At 55.6% G+C, this 18425-nt stretch overlaps 1 protein-coding gene across 3 annotated transcripts in view; it reads left to right on the top strand.

Annotated features, from left to right (window-relative positions):
- Positions 1 to 3783: 3783 nt before the first annotated feature.
- DAG1 (dystroglycan 1) overlaps positions 3784 to 18425 on the top strand; it is a 49904-nt gene continuing 35262 nt past the window's right edge. The window contains exon 1 of one of the 3 annotated variants that reach the window (XM_028518157.2): positions 3784 to 3917. The gene's annotated coding sequence lies outside the window, so the exon portion shown is untranslated. The other 2 variants (XM_028518156.2, XM_028518155.2) reach the window with 2 other exon arrangements.

The raw sequence follows: 18425 nt of genomic DNA, 5'->3' as shown, positions 1-18425 counted from the left end.
GGTGGCTCCCCCCAAGTTTAGGGGCTCCCTAGTCAGTGACTGGAGAGAATCGACAGATAGGCCACTCATCTTCGCTCACTTTCCCTGGCTGCCCGGTCAGGTCAGACCTAATCTGCTGTTTAGTCTTGTGCTCAAGGCCAATAAACCCAGTGTTTTGAGAACAGTCACCCAAAGTCAGCCTTGAGGGATTGTCTTATCCCTGGGAGCGGCATGTGGCCGTGGGAGGGGCAGGGGACATGTGCGTCCACCCAGGGGGAGAAGGGACTTTTTTCATGCAACCCATAGTCACCCTCGCTGGGGGGCTCCTGTCCCCACAGCACTGTACTGTCCTGGAGGGCCAGCTGTGCAAGCTGCTCCCTGGCTGACAGGAGGAAGGCCCCGTGCCAGGGGTCTGGGGGAAGTGCTGGAGTGGGGGGCCCCCTGCCAGGGAAGGAGCTGGCTTTCTGGGCAGGCTGGTGGTGACCTGCAAACACGCCTACTGGCAGTTTCTCCCGGATGAACTTATCAGCCCTTTCATTCTGCCAGAGCAGCCAGACAATCTGCCTTCTGTTAAATTCAGACAAAAGAGACCCCTCCCTTGCCCTGACTTGGCTGGCCCTGCTTGCCAGCCCACTGCTGCAGGCAGACCTGCAGGCCTGACATTTAGGTCAGGAGCCTCCACCCTCAGCCAGCACTGCCCCTGCTCCCTCTCTCCACTGGGCCTGGGGGAGGATCAGCAGCAGGAGCCTTCCTCCCTCTGGAAGAATCCGAGGCCGGGCACTGGCCCTTGGGGCCTGGGAAACATGCCAGAATAAAAAGCCCCAGGATCCTAAGACCGTAGAAAAGTTGGGTCCCTGTAGGTGTCTGCTGGATTTTATCTGAGCTAGAACCAAGGCCTTGGCTTAAGCAGTATCAGCTCCAAGTAACGCTGGAACTTTTGTCTCGGGTGGGCCTTACACAGGACTTGGCCCCTGGGGGATGGCTGCCTACCAGGAGGTGAGGCTGGCAGCGTCTCCAACTCCTTCCTTCCCAGATACAAATTGAGCCTCTACTACGTTCAGGCTCTTAGGTGATGATTGTAATGTGGGACCGAGCAAATTGGCCTGTGGCCTCAAGGGCTCATACTCCAGTGTGGGGACAGACCTTGGGCTGATACTCTCCTTGGAGCCTCTGTTTGGGGGTCTAGGTGGAGGAGGCACCGGAGGCTAAAGGGCCAGGAGAGCTGAGGGGGAGGCTTTCAGTCCTGAAGAGCCCTATTCTCAGCCACTTGCTCAGTCTTCTTCAAGTCCATACATACCACTTAGCAGCTGCTCTTGGGCGTGCTTTGGGCTTCACTTTTGGTTTTGCCCTCCATCTGGCTGTGGCCTGACTTAGGAAGGCTTAGGCCCGGCTAGGGTTCCAGAGCAGATCCCAAGGGTCACTGGAAACATTGTGCTGAGCCCTAGGGAGGGATGAGCAGTTCTCTGGGAGGGAAAAGGCGTTGGTTTTCGTGGCTACAGAGAATACCAAGGCCTTGGCTTTACAGCCTGCATCCAACCTAGGAGCCCGTGAAGACAACTCTCCACCTCCCTCTTTACTTTGCTGTGGGCTCTATGCGGGCTGGTTAGGCCCCACGAGGCTGGTCCAGCTCTGGCCAGCCAGTCTTCCTGACTTCTACGGCTTTGAAGGAACAGGAGGTTGGGTGAATCTCAACTCCGGACAAAAAATAAAGCAAGCCAGCCATGAGGCCCAGGGCTCAGAGCTGTTCTGCCAGGGGTGGGGGATCTAAGGGAGGGGGAGGGCTTCAGGGCCAGCCTGGGGCCACAGCACCTCCAACTGGCCCCCGAACCTGGAGAGGCAGGGCCTAGAAAAGATTTAGCTGTAAGAGCTTCGGGCGAACTCTGGTTGTGACTCCCTCCTTTCAGGACGAGGAAGGGCCTGTCTCACCTTTTGGTACCAGCTAGTTGAGGCAGAGACTCTCCCTTGGCCACAGCTGTGGGGGTGCTTGGGCATGGGTCACAGGGACGCTGTATGCCAGAATGTGGCCTGGTGACTCATCTAGCAAGACCAGTGCCAAAAAGAAAGAAGGGGTTGTTCTGGCACCCATGGATGGTCAGCTTCTGTGCAGATGTTAGAAGGAACATGACTCATGAGGCCTCTACTCCATGCTGTCCTTTGTTTGGGGAAAACATATGTATACCTATTCAGACTCTAAAATCCCCAGCAGAGCCCAGGGTTGCCAGGCTGTGCCTGGTGTGTTTTTCGGGGCAGGGGTGTGAGGGGAGACTCCATAAGCTGAAGGAGTGAATGAGAGAATATATTTTGTTTAGAAACCCAAATAACTTTCTGCATTCTTAGCCTTTGTATCCTCATGTAAGGACTTTTTTTTTCATTGTTTTTAGAGAGAGGGGAAGGGGGGAAAGAGAGACAGACAGACATTGATGTGAGAGAAATATCAACCGGTTTCCTTCTCATGAGCCCAGATTGGGAATCAAACCCACGACCTTTTGGTCTGTGGGATGATGACCCACACCGGCCAGGGCTGTTAGCTTTTTCAAAGCAGCAGAATTTAAAGCTGGATTTGAGAGACCATTATTTTATTTTATTTTTTTTCAGTTTTAACATCTAAGAAATGATTTGGGGCCTTTTTCCTGGTTTTCAGTTCTTTTCTAGTCTGTTCTATCCCTGAATGAGATTTGGAGCCTAGGCAGTGAAATGTATGTGCCGCCAAAGCAAGCACTATGCAGTCAAGTATAGAAAAATCACAAAGGGGTATGTGTGCTCGGGAGATGGGGCATTCCTCTCTGCTCTTGTTGAAATTTGCTTCTCCCAGATGCTCCTAGGGTGGGGGAGAAAGCAGGGGAGACCCAGAGCTATCTGGGTTCAGGAAGAAACCTCTCTCCTGCAGTAGCCAGTTCTGTGTTCAAAATGCTTGCTGAGCAGAGTGGGGGCCTGGAAAGGAATGAACACACCCTGCGCAGGGTCTGGGGGAGGAAAGAGAGCAGAGCCTACCGCGGGTCCCATCCCTATACCCATCCAGACACTGTTCAAGCCCAGGTACCGTCAGGTCCGGGGCCTTTGGGGTAGGGGGCTGTAGGTAAGCCCTGGGGAGAGCGAGAGCACTTTCAGGAGAGCACCACTCCTTGAAGGGAGACAGACCTCAGCAGTACCCCTGCGCCTTAAGTCCCCACCCCCTGAAAGAATGCAGGCTACAAGGAGTGACCAGCACACCAGAGGGTCAGAGCTATTTCTGGCACCCAAGGAGGCGTCAGATTCCGGCGTTCAAAGCCGGGGGAGGGGATGAGGGTCAAGCCTGAGGCGCTTCCCGGACCTCCAAGCCTGCTGAGGGTCAGGCCTTCGCACAAGGGCCGGTTTCCCGCCCTTCCTGCCCTTGCCTCAGTTTCCTCCATCCATTTAAATGCTGGGCAACAGGCCCATCATCCTTGGCAGTTTGGTGGATGCTTCCTGATTGTTTTCACGACTAAGAAATATCTCTTGCTTAGCGTTCGGCGGAAATCAGGAGGGCCGTACTCATACGATGGATGGCCAGTTGTGGCGGAGCCCATTCTCGAGCCTAACCTTCCGGGGTCGGTTGGATACGTCTCAGATGCCCCAAAGCCTGGAGTTGGGCACGGCGCCCCTCCCCTCCCCCACGCGGCTGGGGCGTGTCCCAGGGGCGGACCTCGCTGGCAAGGGGCGGGACTTCAGGGACGGGGCGTGTCTTTCGGACGGGGGCGTGGCGGGCCAATGAACGGAGCGGCGCGCACAGGGGTGGGGCCTGTGCGCGGGTGCGGCGCGCTGCGGGGCGGTGGACGCTGGCAGAAACCGGCGTCGCGCGGACTGCCGGTCGGCGCCGCCCGGAGCTGGCCGCGGGATTGGCTGCGGTACTCGCGTGTCAGGCGGTTGCTAAGCTCCGGCCGCGCGCCCCGCCCTCGCGCTCGGCGCCCTCTCACCGCCCGGTACGTGCTCGCGCGGAGGCTGCGGTGCGGCGCTCGCGCTTTTCGGGCTCGGCGGCGGCGGCCGCGGCGGCTTCGCGCCGAGTCCCCAGGGAGAGGCGACGGAGGTGTCTTGCGGCCAGGAAGAGCGAGCACCTGCCCGGCCCGCCCGCCGGCGCTCGGTGAGTGCGCCGCTCGTCCTCCGCCGCTGAGCCTGGCAGCCCGGGCCCCCATTCCCGTCGCCAGCCGAGCCTCCCGAGGAACACCTGCTGCTGCTCGCTGTTTGGCCCGGGGCGGGGACACAGTCGCGGACGTCCTTGCGGGTGAGGCGGCGGCGCGGCCTGGGCAAGAACCGCCCCTCTGTTCTCGGTCCCTAAGGCGAATGCTCGGGGCATTCGGTAGCTGGGCCCGGGCAGCACGCCGCGACGATGGGCAAGGCCTCAGCCTGGTCCGCGCTCCTGGGAACGCGGGGCCTGCGCGTCGGCCGCGAGCGTATGCGGTCTGTGGACCGCCTTTCGGGCTTCCCAAGAGTGTCTCGCGGCCCAGTGGGACGGAAGTGGAAGGATGGGACGACGAGCCTCCGCTGGAGGCGGGGAAGGGCGCCGCACCCGCTGGGTCTTGAGTTGCTCAGAACCTTGGGCTCACCTTCCCCCCACCCCTGAACACACATACTTGAGCTTCTTTGGAAGCTTATCTTTTCACCTTTCACTTGGTTTTTGGAAAACCAGATTCACCCGCGTGTGTATTTGGAAAATGTCTCCGGAGAAAAGCTCTCTCGGCTTAAAATCCTTCTTCCATAAATTTCAACTTAATTTCATACAAACTCAACTGCTAACTTAAAATGTGTGCTCTAACCTATATGACTTGGAAAGACCTTAATTTATAAACCGACTTCAGAACTAGTTTTCATAGTGACCATGAAGTTTGGCCTTGGTGGGAGCAAGAGCCTGGGACACCACATTTATAGCCTGGAGTTCTAACTTAAGAGCCCTGCCTGGCGTTTCCCTAAATAAGCAAGCAGAAGTGATTCCTGGCGTGGAACCGAGACTGTACGGTGTGTCTGGTGTTTACAGGACGTAGGCCCAGATAAAGAGTTGGATGTGCTAACCAGGTGTTTTGGAGTCTGGTGTATATGGAATATTGTAACTTTTTATCAGGTTGTTTTGTGCCTAGTGTTCAGAGACTCGATGCTTTTGGAATGTCTCTATTTTCAAAAAGAATTCAGTCCTGGAGGCATAAAAATCTATAGATTAAATATGAGAAAGTTGAATTGAACTTTGTTTGCCTTGGAACCAAGAAATAAGACCCCCCCCCCCCATGGCCTGCATGCTTATAGGACACTGAGGAGCCATTTCTTGAAGATTTGAGAGGGAGTTGGGCACATGGGATCATGTTCAAAGCCTGTGGGACACCGTGTGCCTGCACTGCGAGCAGTACTGTATAGGCAGCAAGTGCCTGGTTGGGACGCTCGTGTTATGTGCCTTTGTCGAAAGAGGCGGAGGGCAAGTCTTCGCTGTTCTGCAAATTTGATTTGGCACATACATTCATTCCCTTAAACAAGTACTTGACCCTACTACCGGCCAAATTCCGTGGTGGGTCCAGAGGACTCATGTTAGAGAGGCTGGGTCTGACCTTAAGGAACACAGTTTGGGGGAGAGTGGGGTTCAGGGAACCTGTGATTGAAGGCGTCTGCCCTCTAAGTGTGCTCACATGGTTCTTTGGGAGCCTGAGGAGAGGGGAAATTCCTGAGCTGAGGCTCGCAGGGCCAGCAAGCTTGGGCACAGGGAACCGCAAGTCCACGAGTGCCTAAAATAGCACCTGTGAGTCCTTCAGCCCGACAGTTGGGAGACCTGGGCCTTTCCTGTGCCGAGGAGTTCAAACTCCATATCCAGGGTGCAGGAGCCTAGGGAAGCCTTTAATCAGGGGAGTGGCATGGTCCAAACCTGTGTTTAGAAAGATCTCCCTGGTGGCCACCTAGGTAGTGCCCAGGGACTTACAGTCAGGACCTCTGGCTGTGAGGTCAGCGGGTGGAGGAGAGGTGAGGAGGGAGGAGGAGCTGGCTGAGAAGGGGCTGAAGAGGAGGAGCAGAGGGGATGCCAGGCTGTCGGGGAGGAGCCTGCATTCAGGAATGTGTGGGTCAGAAGCCCAAGCACGACCAGGAATTTTAACCACCTCCTCTGCAGAGTTTGCTGGCGTCTGTGAAACACGGAGAATGGTGGGGTTTGGAGGGAGCCTGGGGCCACTTTGGGATTGTTGTTTAGGTAAGCAGAGGCGAGGCATTTGATTGTTAAGACCTTTGTCACTTGAACTTGGGGCGTTACGTTTCCTGTTGACCAGGGCTGGTGCGTGGACCTGTGAGAGTGGATGTGTGTCCGTGCCGAGGCGGAGGAGGGCACGTCGAGCCCTTTCTCTCACAGTCAGCACGCCCTCTCCTGCGGGCGAGGTCGGTACTGCGAGGGACCTGCGTCAGCCACAGTGGGAGGCCTGTGTGTGTCTGCTCTGCGTGCGCCATTGCTGATGCTTGTGAGAGTCCTTTGTCGTGGCTGAGGAAACCGAGTCGCAGCTGAAGGAACGTTCCCAAGGCCGTACCGCTGTCATCCCGTGGCAGAGTTAGGGTTTGAACTCGGGTTGAATATTCCGTGGCATTCATCTGCCTTTGTGTCGCAACAAACCGACACTGACAACGGCCGTGGCTGGGTGCTTCCCTGGCGAAGACTGGGCCCAGGTTTCTGGTAGTGGGCAGAGCGCCGGGATGGTGTAGGGAAGGGGATCAGAAGCCCACGTGGAACTCCAGGAACATGCTGTGAGGGACCACTCTCCGAAACGAGGGCTTGTCAGAGCCTTCCCGGGGCCTGTGCATGCTGGTTCCTCCGGGCACCAGAACGGAGTAAGCCACGGAGCTGGGGTCCCAGCTGGGAGGGCGGGCTTTAAGGGAGCACTGCTCTTGAGCTGGACCTGCAAGGAGGCTTCATGGTTTGACTGGTGAGGGAGTGGTGGCAGGAATATCACAACTCTGGAAGGAAGGGAGGTGAGTAGAGGCCGGGGTGGGAGGTAGAAAAGAAGACTGGGCGTCCTTTCTGTGTGTTCTGGGCGGTTGGTTGGATTGGAGCCAGAGTGTCACATGGAGGAGTTTGGAGTTACGTGGGAAGAGGGAACCGTGCAGATCTGGGAGCACAGCTGTGGTGGGATCAACTCTTGGCTTTGAGAAGGGAGCCCCAGAGTTAGCGTGGAGACTTGGACGGGAGGCAGGTCAGTTACAGCTGCAGTGGGGAGGCAGTGGACCTGCACAAGGACAGCGGTCGGCAGGGGAATGGGGAGAGAGAAAGAAGATCCAAAATGAGTCACTCAGCAGATGCTAGGGACCCGAGTGGTGCTGGTGTCATCAGTGGTACTGTTGTGCAGAAGGGGCGGGAGGTGGCAGCGGAAAGATGGGATGTAAGGCAGCAGCAGGCACGCTCTCGTGAGGACCCGAGAGACCCAGAATGAAGAGGGCCCCTAGACTTCAGAAAGTGGGGAAGGTTTGAGCCTCTGCGGCAGGCGGGCAACCGAAGGGCTGGCCTTGGGGGAGCAGAAAAGAGTGGTGGGGGGAAGGAACAGGCCACGAGGACTAAGGAGTGGATGGGCTGGGAGCCAGAGGACATGTCCCCTGGGCAAAAATAGGACAGACGTTTGACCCGAAGGCTGCGCTGGGCTGGGGGTGAGCCCCTGGAAGTCCCGAGTGGGGCAGTGCCCGTGCCCTGGGTAGGACGGGGCGAGAAGTCGGGAGTGCCTGCTCTGGGCGTCCGAGGGTGCAGGTGAAGACTGTGGTGGCAGAGAGCAGTGCGGAGGAAGGGGGAGCTGATGAAGGAGAAGGCTTGATTTGTTGGCCCACTAGGGTGGGGTAGGGGACCACTGTGTTTTAACATGTCTGCAGTTGGGGAGACTCGGAATCACGCAGGGGTGATGGGGATTCAGGCTGCATTCACTGAAAGAATTGCTGTTGGCTGGGGGACTTGACCTGTGCTGGGCACGCTGAGGGTGGTCCGTGACGTTGGAAGCCAGAGCCCTTTCACCTGTACTCGCCTTTTCGAGTTGGGTTCCCTTTGGTCACGGCCTTCCTGATGAGAGGCTCACAAGTAGCCTAGTGGAGTGGCAAGTTGTGACAGACCCATCTTGTGGGTGGGCAAGAGTAAAAGTGAGGCCTTGTGTTTTTTTTTTTCTAGCCTGTATAGAAAGTCAGCAAAGAGATGGTTCAATATCCAGGTTCCCAGGTGTGCTGTTTAAATTTGGGCCCTTGCAGAGTGGGACTGCTCAGAGGCATCCAGAGTGCCAAGTACGAAACACTGGTGTGAACAGCTACGGGGCCTCCGATGGGGACTCGAGAGAGACGTTATGGAACCTCAGGGGGTTCCAAAGTGAGAATGGGTTCAGGTAGTGTGTTCTTCAGTGTGTCCTGTGTGTTGGCCAAAAATTTCTCCCTTGCCCTTGCCGGTGTGGCTCAGTGGGTTGGAGCATCCTCCCATTCACCAGCAGGTTGAGGGTTTGATCCCCAGTCAGGGCACGTAACCTAGGTTGTGTGTTCGATGCCTAGTCGGGGCGTATATGGGAGGCAGCTGATCGATATATCTGCCTCACATCTGTGTTTTTCTCTCTCTCTTTTCTCCCTCCCCCCCTTTCTCTCTCTGAAATCAAGAAACACGTTTTAAAATTTTTTTCTCCCTCCTTTTCTGGAGTAAGTTTTCTTCCTCCTCCATGTTCAAGAGGGTTTTCTGTGCCTTTGCCCGTGTTACTGTGCTGGTGCTTCCAAAGGCCCCTCTTTTTCTGCTTTTCCTATGTTGACACTCCAGGCCCGAAGTAAGGGGATGGCGGTCTTCAGCACACAAGCGGTTACTCTGCTCACTCACCAGGGGGTCTTCGTGTGTCGTGCCTTTGGGTGTTAATTTGAAGCAGTTTTCTTACGAGTTGCAGAACCTGCTTTGCCTTTTGACCGTCCCTCTCCTCCCTGATCATTAGTAATACTGCTCAGTTAGCAATTTCTATAAATAGGATTTTAGAGTAGTTTACACAATTACACCAGCCCTAGGGCTGGCTTCATTTAGCCTTGATAAATAGGGCTTCTTCTTTTCTTTCTTTTTTTTTTAATTAAAAACATAATTTATTGATTTGAGAGAGAGAAAACATTGATTTGTTGTCATTCATTCATTCATTCATTCATGGGTTGATTCTTGTGTGTGTCCTGATTGGGCATCGAACCCTCAACATTGGTGTATTGGGACAGTTGCTCTAACCAGCTGAGCTGCCTGGCCAGGGTTTATTTTCTTATTTCTTGGGTTCGATAGCTAAGCATTTCCTTTGCCTGGCTCTGAGTCCAGGGTGCAAAGGTGGGTTGGATGCGGCGGTATGGTCTCATATACGGAGGGTTTCTGAGTTGGCGAAGCTGTCTGTACCGCGTGCTCTGTTGGAGCGAAGTGAGTCTGGTTGGAACTTAGCAGTATGTTGACTTAATTTATATTTGTATTTTAGAAGGATCCTAGTGGGAGCAATCAGCTGAATATAAAAAAGTCACTTTTATGACTGAATGTTTTTATCCTACACATCATGGGTGCATTTAATAATGTTGAAGTTTTTATATCTTCTTGAGCTAATTGTTTTTTTTTTAAATACCGCTGTCTAAATTTTAGACATTGGAATTAATTATATATTTTTTGAAAGTGCTTGTAATTTTTTTGCCCTCGATTGGCTCTGTTGAAAAGGTTCCTTTTCTCTTTCACACTTTGACAGAGGAGGGTGACTGTTGGTGGTGTGGGCGGGAGACCCAGGGGCACCCCCTGCAGGTCCTTTGCGTCTGGGCGCTGCGGTGTAATTCTGTCTTGGTCGCAGGGCCTCTGCGCGCCAGGCGATAATAAGGCTTCTGAAGCGGCCCAGCGCTAGAAGGTGATGTAAGGTCCTTAAAAAGAGAGACTTCCACAAAGGGAAGATGATGGATAATGAACACATACTTGGCAAAACGATTAACCACGGAATTTTAAAACTGTAGTGGGGAAAAAGGCTGTATCAAATAATACATATATTCAAAATAAGACATGTGGAAGATGGAAGTAGAAAGAAAAAGGGAAATCTCTTGTTCCTCAGTTTTATTCTTTAAATAGGAAATGCCAACACATGGTCCAAACTCAAAAAGTTCAAAAGCGTAACACGAGAGAGAGAAATCTTTATTTCACCCCTTCTCCGTCCCTGCTTCTCCACCCTGGAGCGTCCCCAGAGACGGCCCCTGGGCAGCACTTTTCCCAAGTTTAGGTCAGAGTCTAGATTTAACTTTTATCCTGCTTTCCCCCTCCTGGCATTATAGCATGAACATTGTCCTATAAATAGACCGTTTTTGAGCGTTAATCTGTCCCCAGTTCTTAGCCGGGTAAATTGTTTCTAACTTTGGTTATAATAAGTATTGTTGCAGTTAACACCTTTGTGCATAAAGGTGTTTGAGAATCTCTTTCTTACCATCAGAACATTAAATACAAAGCTTTTGGAAAAGTGCAGTGTGGCCTTGTAGGTGCACACCTATTTGAGCAAGGCGGGTTTGTGTTGGGTTTTAGTGTTAAGCACTGTGCACGTTTCTCTAGTCCCTTTCCTTTTTTTTTTTTTTTTTTAAGATTTTATTTATTTATTTTTAGAGAGGGAAGGGAGGGAGAAAGAGAGACAGAGACATGAATGTATGGTTGCTGGGGGTCATGGCCTGCAACCCAGGCATGTGCCCTGACTGGGAATCGACCCTGCAATGCCTGGTTCGCAGCCCGCGCTCAATCCACTGAGCCATGCCAGCCAGGGCTCTCTAGTCCCTTTTCTGTGGCGTGCCTGGGTGTGCCGTTTCTGTAGCCGCGGAGAGGCCCAGACCTGATGCTTCCTGCGCTCGGGGGTGTGTGGCCCTAGACTCCTCTTCCTTCTCCTCCCTGAGGGGTCACAGCCCGCCAGGACTCTAAGTATAGGCGACTGTGCAGGTTGAGGGGAGCTTGAGGATGAGGATGAGTGAAGCCCTCGGAAGGGTGTGTCCTATTCAAGGAAATGGTGTCCAGTGCCCGGCTTGGCCCCTGGTGTGGCACTGGCCCTTCGTTTCTGTGTATGTTGAGTGTTAGTATTTGGGGTACGGGAATCTGCAAACAAGAAGTGCCTCTCACAGAGTTCTCTCTGGTAGTTGGTATCTGTGTACGGGAACAGATTGGTGGCATTGGAAGATGTGCGTTTTCGCAAGTGATACGGTCATTTCTGTTTTGACTCTCACTGTGCTGGGAGCAGTTGCCCCCTAGGCACTCTGGGGGTTGGTCTGGGCGTATTTAAGAAGCTTCCCAGGCTGTCTGGGGCAGAAGTGAACCAGTTCTTAGTTGACAGAAACACACCCCTCTTGTTTAGCTCACTTGTTCTCCAGGGCTGGGGTTGATTCTCTGTTTTTGCCAAGAAAAATGATATAGTCAATAATGGAATTCCAAATAGCATTTCCTTTTTATTTGGCTATTAACCCGAGCCTGGGACACCGTCCATTTTCCGGGCCCTTGTTTTACCGTGGAACACTTCCACAGAACGGGCGTCTCCCGTCGCTGTGAACGCCCGCCCGTGTGTGCTGCTGCTCCACCGGGAGGCTGCCTTTGCACTGGGCCTCCCCCGGCCTCGGGGAGCCCTGCTCGCTGGGTTCGTGAATCCTGGAGCCCTGGAGCCGGGCTGGGTTCTGGGTCCGGTGGAAGGTGAAGAAGTGTAGAGAACTCTGCTCTACCTGTTCGTGCGGCTTTGCCTCAGTCAGTGTCTTAGGTTTTCTAGACTGTTGAGCAGTGTTGCTGAGATTGCATTGCCTGAGTGGAGAAACTTGGTAGGAGGAGACTAGAAGAGAAGCTCTTTATTAAAGACCTAAAAATAGAATTCATTAAAGTCACAAACAGATAACAGGATTCCTGTCTTGCTCCCTCCTCCTCTGGACTCGTGCTGCCAGCTGTTGCGTCTGCTTACCTGGAAAAGATCACAGCGTTTTGTCAGAGCGGTCAGCAGCCGTGGAGACTTGAAACGCCGCATGTGCCAGTCTGAAGATGTACGTTCTCCAGTTTGAAAGTAGCTTGAAAAGCGACTGGATTCCTTGGTGCTGGAAAGAAATCCTTAGGAAAAGTTGGCTGTTCTTTTTGCAGTGCCAGCACTGAGCTGATGGGGCCTGTGGCATCCCTGTCCTCTCAAAACCCTGAGTTTTTTCCCTTCTGGTGGGCATTGCTGACCAGAGCGGGGACTCACGTGCAGGCCATTTAATCTACCTGACTCAGTCAGAGGGCACGTTAGGTCTCCATTCCGGTTTTTGTTCTGGTTCCTTTTTGATTCACGAAGCTGGAAAGGAAAATGGCTGCTGGTGCTTTCTTCTCCTGCAGGCCTCTCGTTCTGCAGGCGGTCTGTGCCCTTTCCCGCCATGTGAGGGGGTGAAGGAATGTCCTGGCCTCCCCTCTGTCCTCCTGCAGGAGCTTCCCGGGAGAATGGGACCCATTGTGGGCTGTGCCCGCAGGCACGGCCCTCCGCTCAGTGTCAGGCCCGCCGTGGCCTCCGCTGTGGTTCCTGGGTGCCAAAGGTCCGGGCGTGGAAACAGTCACTTCCTCACACGCGGCCCTGCTGCTCAGGAGTGTTCTGAGGGGTGGCGCATGCTTTGTTTGCCCCCGATTTTGTCTTGTCTCAGTGAAAGTTCCTGTGGACCCCGCTGTGGGCCCTGCTGTGGGCCCGAGCTCACTCTCGCGGCAGTGCTGAGGCCGTGTTTGGAGAGGCAGGCCTGCCACCTACCCCAAGGGTGGCCAGGAGTGGCTGGTCACAGGAGGCTGGGTGCTCCCCCCAAGCCTTTCTTATGTTCTGAGTGTTCTGAGTACGCTGGAAGGTGTTGATGAACCCCTCTCCCCCATGAAATTGGACTTTAATTCCTTGTTTTTGAAATTTAGTTTGGCCTTCAACTGTATCTCAATAAGTCTGGGAAGTATTATTTTGGCCTTAATCAACTGTAGAACTCGTTGAAGATGTGAACTACTCCAGAATGTGATTCTCCAGGTGCAGGAAGCCAGAGGGACTCAGCTTTTTATGGACGACACAGGTTTGCCCTTCCCTGGTAATCAGACGGCCTCACTCATCAGCCAGTTCTTCCCCTGACCTCAGGCCACTGTGTCCTGGGAAAAATACGTGAGGTACTTACGGTTCAGTGCGTGGACAGAGAGAGACCACCAGCTGCTGCGTTTTCGGGGGTGTTGGCTTCAGACGGGAGCCAGATGTGGAGTCAGCTGTTGTGGAGTCAGCTGTTGTGCCGCAGCGGTTCCTGCGGAGAGCAGGTGCGGCAGCCCCTGGTGGTAGGGGCCAGAGGGGGCCGGCGAAGGGGTTTCCACGCGAGGGCCCTGTGACTGCTCGGGCGGCTGCTGAGGAAGCTGCGCCCCCAGAACCCACAGGCGGAGACTTTGGAACAGTCCTGGAATAGCCCGTGATCTCGTGAGTGAAAAATTCTGTTCTTTCCGTGATGCTTCGGGATGCTCGATTTCGTCGCCCTCCGCGGGCGTGTCTTGGGAAAGAGGCGGCTGGCGCTGGCACCGCCCCAGGTGTTTGTCTCCCTCCCACCTTCGTCGTCTTTTATCCCAGGGGACAATCCGGGCTTCTGCCCGAGCGGAGCGGCGCGTTTCTCCCTCTGCCGTGGGGTTGGGAGTGGCATTCTGTTTTCATCAAACAGAGCAGTAAGACACCGTGCAGCGCTGCGCTCACACTGCAAATGCCGGCACTGGGTACGAGACGGCGCTGGCTGCTGGAGGAGAAGGAGAGCTCCTCCTTTCAGGCGGTGCCCGGTCATCCTGAGGAACTTTGGTCGTAGCTTCCCAAGAGGCGCGGTCTTCCCCCGAAGACCCTTTCTTTTTGGCAAGACAGGCAAGGTTTTCGGCACTGGGGTGATGAGGTTGGGCAGTGCGAACCGAGCGCCCCAGCAGTAGAAATTCGGGCCTGAGGACGGGACTTACCAGACGGACTGAGCCCCCTGGGCCCCTCCCGTCCTGTGTGGCCTTCAGTAAAGGACACTGGTGTCCTCAGGAAAATCGGGGCAGGGCGTCTTCCCCGTAGCCGCTCCAGCAGTGTGCCCTGCACCTCTGGTCGCTACTGCGCCTGCCCTTTTCCCTTCCGGTTTAATCCAAGAGTGTGAGATTTAATAAAGGCTGGACATGTTTCTTAGGCTGAGCAATGAGTTCAGTGTTTTTTTTTATTGTGCTTTACAGTTACATATGTGATCAGTTGTTTATTTTACCTGTACCCAGCATTTCATTAAAAAACAAACCGAGACAGGAGCCCAGTGGCACCTCCCCGAAAGCTGCCGCAGCTTGACTGCCCGCCGGCCCGCGGAGCTTTGGGTGCCTCGGCGTCTTGCTGGGGTGGATGGTGCTTGGAGGCGCTGGCCCCTGCCTGGGTGAGGGAAGGGCTAAAACCGCTTGAGGGTGAAGGTCCCCGTGACCCAGACAGCGTTGGTTCGAGTTTGGAGGAGTTTCTTGCGTGCCCAGGTTGGTTTCTTGAGCTCCCCGGCGAGGCAGAAGGAGCAGAGGCCCCGGCAAGGTTGCCGTGGGAGTGGAATGACTGGGCGTGCTGTTTTCCTTTTTGTGAAATGTGTATTTCTGTTTGGGTTACGAGCAGCAGTGGCTGTCCAGTGTGAAGAGCCCTCAGTTTTCACATGGATACACGTGTGCTTATTTTTCCCTCGTGACCCTATGACTTCCCGGCTGGGTAACTTATAATAACTTCGACTTTGCAGCCAACAGATGCATTAACGTGAGACCTGGAGAGAGGGCAGCTCCGGGCCGAGTGCTGGGCAGCAGTAGGGCTGGGACTCTGGAGAACGGGAACTTGAAGATTCTTCTGTTGTTGTTAATGGAGTGAACTGAACACGGGAGGTCTGAACCGTACTCTGTAAAGGCGGTGTCCTCCCTGGAAACCTGACCCGTTCCTTGGCTCCCTGATGGGGGCACCGTGTCTTCTGCGTTGAGGGGCAGCGGCCAGTGGTCCCCAGTGGAGGAGGCTTCAGGTGGTTTCCAGACAGCGGAAGGCATTGGGCCCTGCTCACCTTCGTGTGAGAGGCCAGTGAGGGTCAGCTGCTGGTGGCTGTTATCAGATAAGAAGATGACCTGTTACCACCAGAGGGGAGCTGAAAATGAAGCTCTGCATGCTCACTCTACCTCCCCTGGGAGGGCAGAGGGGGCAGAGCCCGCCGGGCTGCTCCCAGGTGGGAGGCGGGGGCGGTCCTGCGCAGCGCAGTGCGGACGGGCAGCGTGGAGGGGCCGCTGCTCGGGAGCCAGCGCTCCGCGGAACAGCGAGCCCCCCCCCCCCCCATGGAAGCAGGTCCCTCCCCCTTGCAGGCGCTCTGGGCACCCTGTCGTCGGGACACCTTGTTGCCGTTGGCCTGGGCAGTTCCGCTTCAGACTCGGATCCCGGGCGAGAAAGCGGGCACACCCTGTGCGCACGGCGATGTCCACGTTCCTCGGCTGGCCTGCTGGCGCGGGTGCGTGGGGCCCAGAGGTGTTGCCTGTGAGAGGTTGTGAGTGGCTGGGTTAGGGCCATTTGTGCTTTGTGTATATGTTTTAAGGTGCTTGTGTCAGGTCCTTTTCCACGTACTTTACACGCGTTAGGTCACTGAATGAATCTGTTTATAGATGAAAGGAGAAGGAACTTGATCTAGGAAATGTTTGAGGTGAAACCGTGACTCCTAAGCAGCCTTCCGAGACAGGCTAGCCTGCGGACTCTGGAGGGCGCCGCCGCCACCGCCCGGTCCCTGGGAAGTGACCACAGCAGTGCGCCCCTGGTTCATCGGAGGAGGGAGTGGGGGGAGGCCTGTCAGAGGGGGAGGCGAGGGGTCGCGCAGAGGGCCTCGGGGAGCAGGCAGGCACCTCGAGATTATCCCAAAGCCAGGCTGACGTCGGGGTGCACACAAAGGTGTCTGCGGCCCTTGGAGCCATTTCCTGTCCCTGGTGCCGTGTGCGCTAGGTGGATCTGGTGGGGCCCTCGAGGTGGGGTTTCAGGGCTGGTCAGAGCGAACCAGGGGAGCCCTTTTAGTTCGGTGGGGGTTTGAATGAGGGTGTAGGGCAACTTTGGGGGATAGTCGAGGGAGCTTCAAGCTGCAGGAGGGGATTAGAGACGGTGAACCTTGGAAAGGGATGGTGGGAGGAGAGCTCACGCGCTGAGCGGAGGAACTTTGCCGGTTTGCTCTGTTAATCCCCTTGTCAGCTGGAGGACACAGGAGGAGGCAAGGGCTTACTGTCAGGGGACCGTGAGAGATGGGGGCTGGAGGCCGCTGGGTCCCCAAGTGGACCAGTGGTCGGGGTGGGCGATGGGTGCAGAGACTGGCCAGCCTCTGAGCAGACCGGGGGCAGTGAGGTCGGGCTGGCCCAGAGCTGAGGAATGGCGGCGCCCGGGAGGCCGTGCTGGCGTGCTTTCCCCCAGCAAGTTACAGCCCCGCAGGCTGTGGGAGTCGGAAAATGCGCAGGGGAGAGTGATGGCTGGAGGGGACACGTTGGGATTTGGGGCACCCGGCTAGGAAGAGGCACCTCTGCTCTATTTCTGGGAACCAGCTGAGAGATGGATAGAGAAGCCCTTCAGGTGGCTACGGTCTTAACGCCAGCAGAGCTGGCGCGGGGCACAGGGCCTGGGCGAGCAGCCCTCGGGGTTCCCAGCGCCGAGCCCCAGGGTCAGCGAGAGGCGGCCACCTGCTCTGCTCACCGTTCCTGGCCGGGTTCGCGTCCTGCGTGCGCTGCTCTGCAGAGTCTGCAGGCTCTCTCGGGCCTGGTTTTGTATTTACTTCATCTTACTTTTTTAACTTTTAAAAAACTAGTATAAAATAAAACAAAAAGAGGAAAAACGAGACCCCCCACCAAAAAAAGGTATAACTTAGTAAATTACAAGGTCAAGGGGCAGAGCTTTGCTGGCCCCAGAAGGCGGCTTTTCATGGGCCCCCTCCCTGCCGTACGTAGCCCCCTCCTTCCTTCCAGAGCTGACCCCATCCTGACTTAGTGCATCCATTTCCTTATGTTTATGGTTTTGTCTCCCAAATACATGTCCTTAGACGTAGGTATTGTAGTATCGTTCTTTTTTAAAAGAATTTATTTTTAGATAGAGGGGAAGAGAGGGAGAAAGAGGGGAGAAAAACATCAATGTGAGGTTACCTCGAGAATGCCCCCTACTGGGGACCTGGCCTGCAACCCAGGCATGTGCTGTGACTGGGAATTGAACCAGCAACCCTTTGGTTGGCAGGCCGGCACTCAATCCGCTGAGCCACACCAGCCAGGGCAAGCACCATAGTATAGTTTTGTCCACTTAAAAACTTGGTGTATCTTTTAGGTCATTTAGTCTATAGTTTCCCTTTCCATCCCTCTTCTTTACAATTACCTGCTGAAGAACCGGGCCCTGGGACCTGTGGGGTCTCCCCTAGTACGATGTAGCGGATTGTGTCTCGGTGCAGTTCGGCTGTTTCCCTGTTTCCTGTGGCCTGGCAGCTCGCCTGGTCGGCTTCGGGTTCGGTCCCTTTGGCAGGGCCGCGTGGTTGGGTCTTTGGTCCGAAGTGCCATTCTCTCCTTGTCCCACGCTTCGCTTACAGCAGGGGCCCAGAGCGCGGCCTCTGTGGGAGGGCGCCGGGGCCTGGGAAGCGGCCCTGCGGTGGCTCTGCCGTCCTGGTCAGACCGGTCTCCCTAGCCTCCGGGCGAGGAAAAGCCTGCGCGCCTCCTCCGGCCCAGTGCGTGGCCGAGTCCACCATGGGCCCCTCTCCGCTCCCCCTCTCACAGTGTCCTTTCTCCCAGCTCCCCGTCGTTCGCTGTCTGTCCCTTACGTCGTTCTCTGTTTTCAACTTTCCCCTCTTCTGTTCCCCCTTTTCAGGGGTTCTGGTAGGAAGAAGGTTGTTTGGATCTTAGGAGGGCTCCTCATCCTGCTTGATCGCTTGTCACCTGGAGACCGTGGGAGCCCTTGGTTTGCCCACCTGTGAAACGAAGGTGTTAGTCCTGATGACTTAATTGGTTGCCTCAAGCCCTGTCCTGTGGTAATTGTGCTTTACAAGTTTTCTCTGTGTTTGAAAGCTATTTTAGAGGAATTTCCTGCCTCTCTATTTAGGGCGCAGCCTGGGCAGGAAGAACGTGGGGGCATGGGTCGGGTTAGCCAGGATCCAGTCTTTCCCCATGTCCGTGCCATCAGGACGAGTGGGCTGTGGTCCTGGCCTCACCTGCTCTGGGGGCAGACCTGCCTCACAGAACAGGGGGGTGGGCCGGCTGCGGTGCTGCTGCCCCCCGCGCCGGCAGGTGGCTGAAGGGGTGGGCGTGCGGGGGGCGGCAGAGGCGGCTTCCCTGTGAGACCGGGCTCAGGCCGCAGGCCCGGGCCCCTGTCAGCCGGGCGTAGCTCTCGTGTGCGCAGGCCCGCCGCGCTTCACCCCGAGCCTGGGTCTGGTGCGAGGGTGGCTGTGCTCACCCCAGGGACAGAGGACAGGGCCTCGGCCTGATCCACTCGTGCGGTGAGGATCCGGGGTAATGGGCGGTGCCCAGGCCTAGCCTGTCC

This window comes from Phyllostomus discolor, chromosome 7 (assembly GCF_004126475.2).
Source record: "Phyllostomus discolor isolate MPI-MPIP mPhyDis1 chromosome 7, mPhyDis1.pri.v3, whole genome shotgun sequence".
Taxonomy (NCBI): Eukaryota; Metazoa; Chordata; class Mammalia; order Chiroptera; family Phyllostomidae; genus Phyllostomus; species Phyllostomus discolor.
This window is presented reverse-complemented; position numbering and strand designations above follow the sequence as displayed.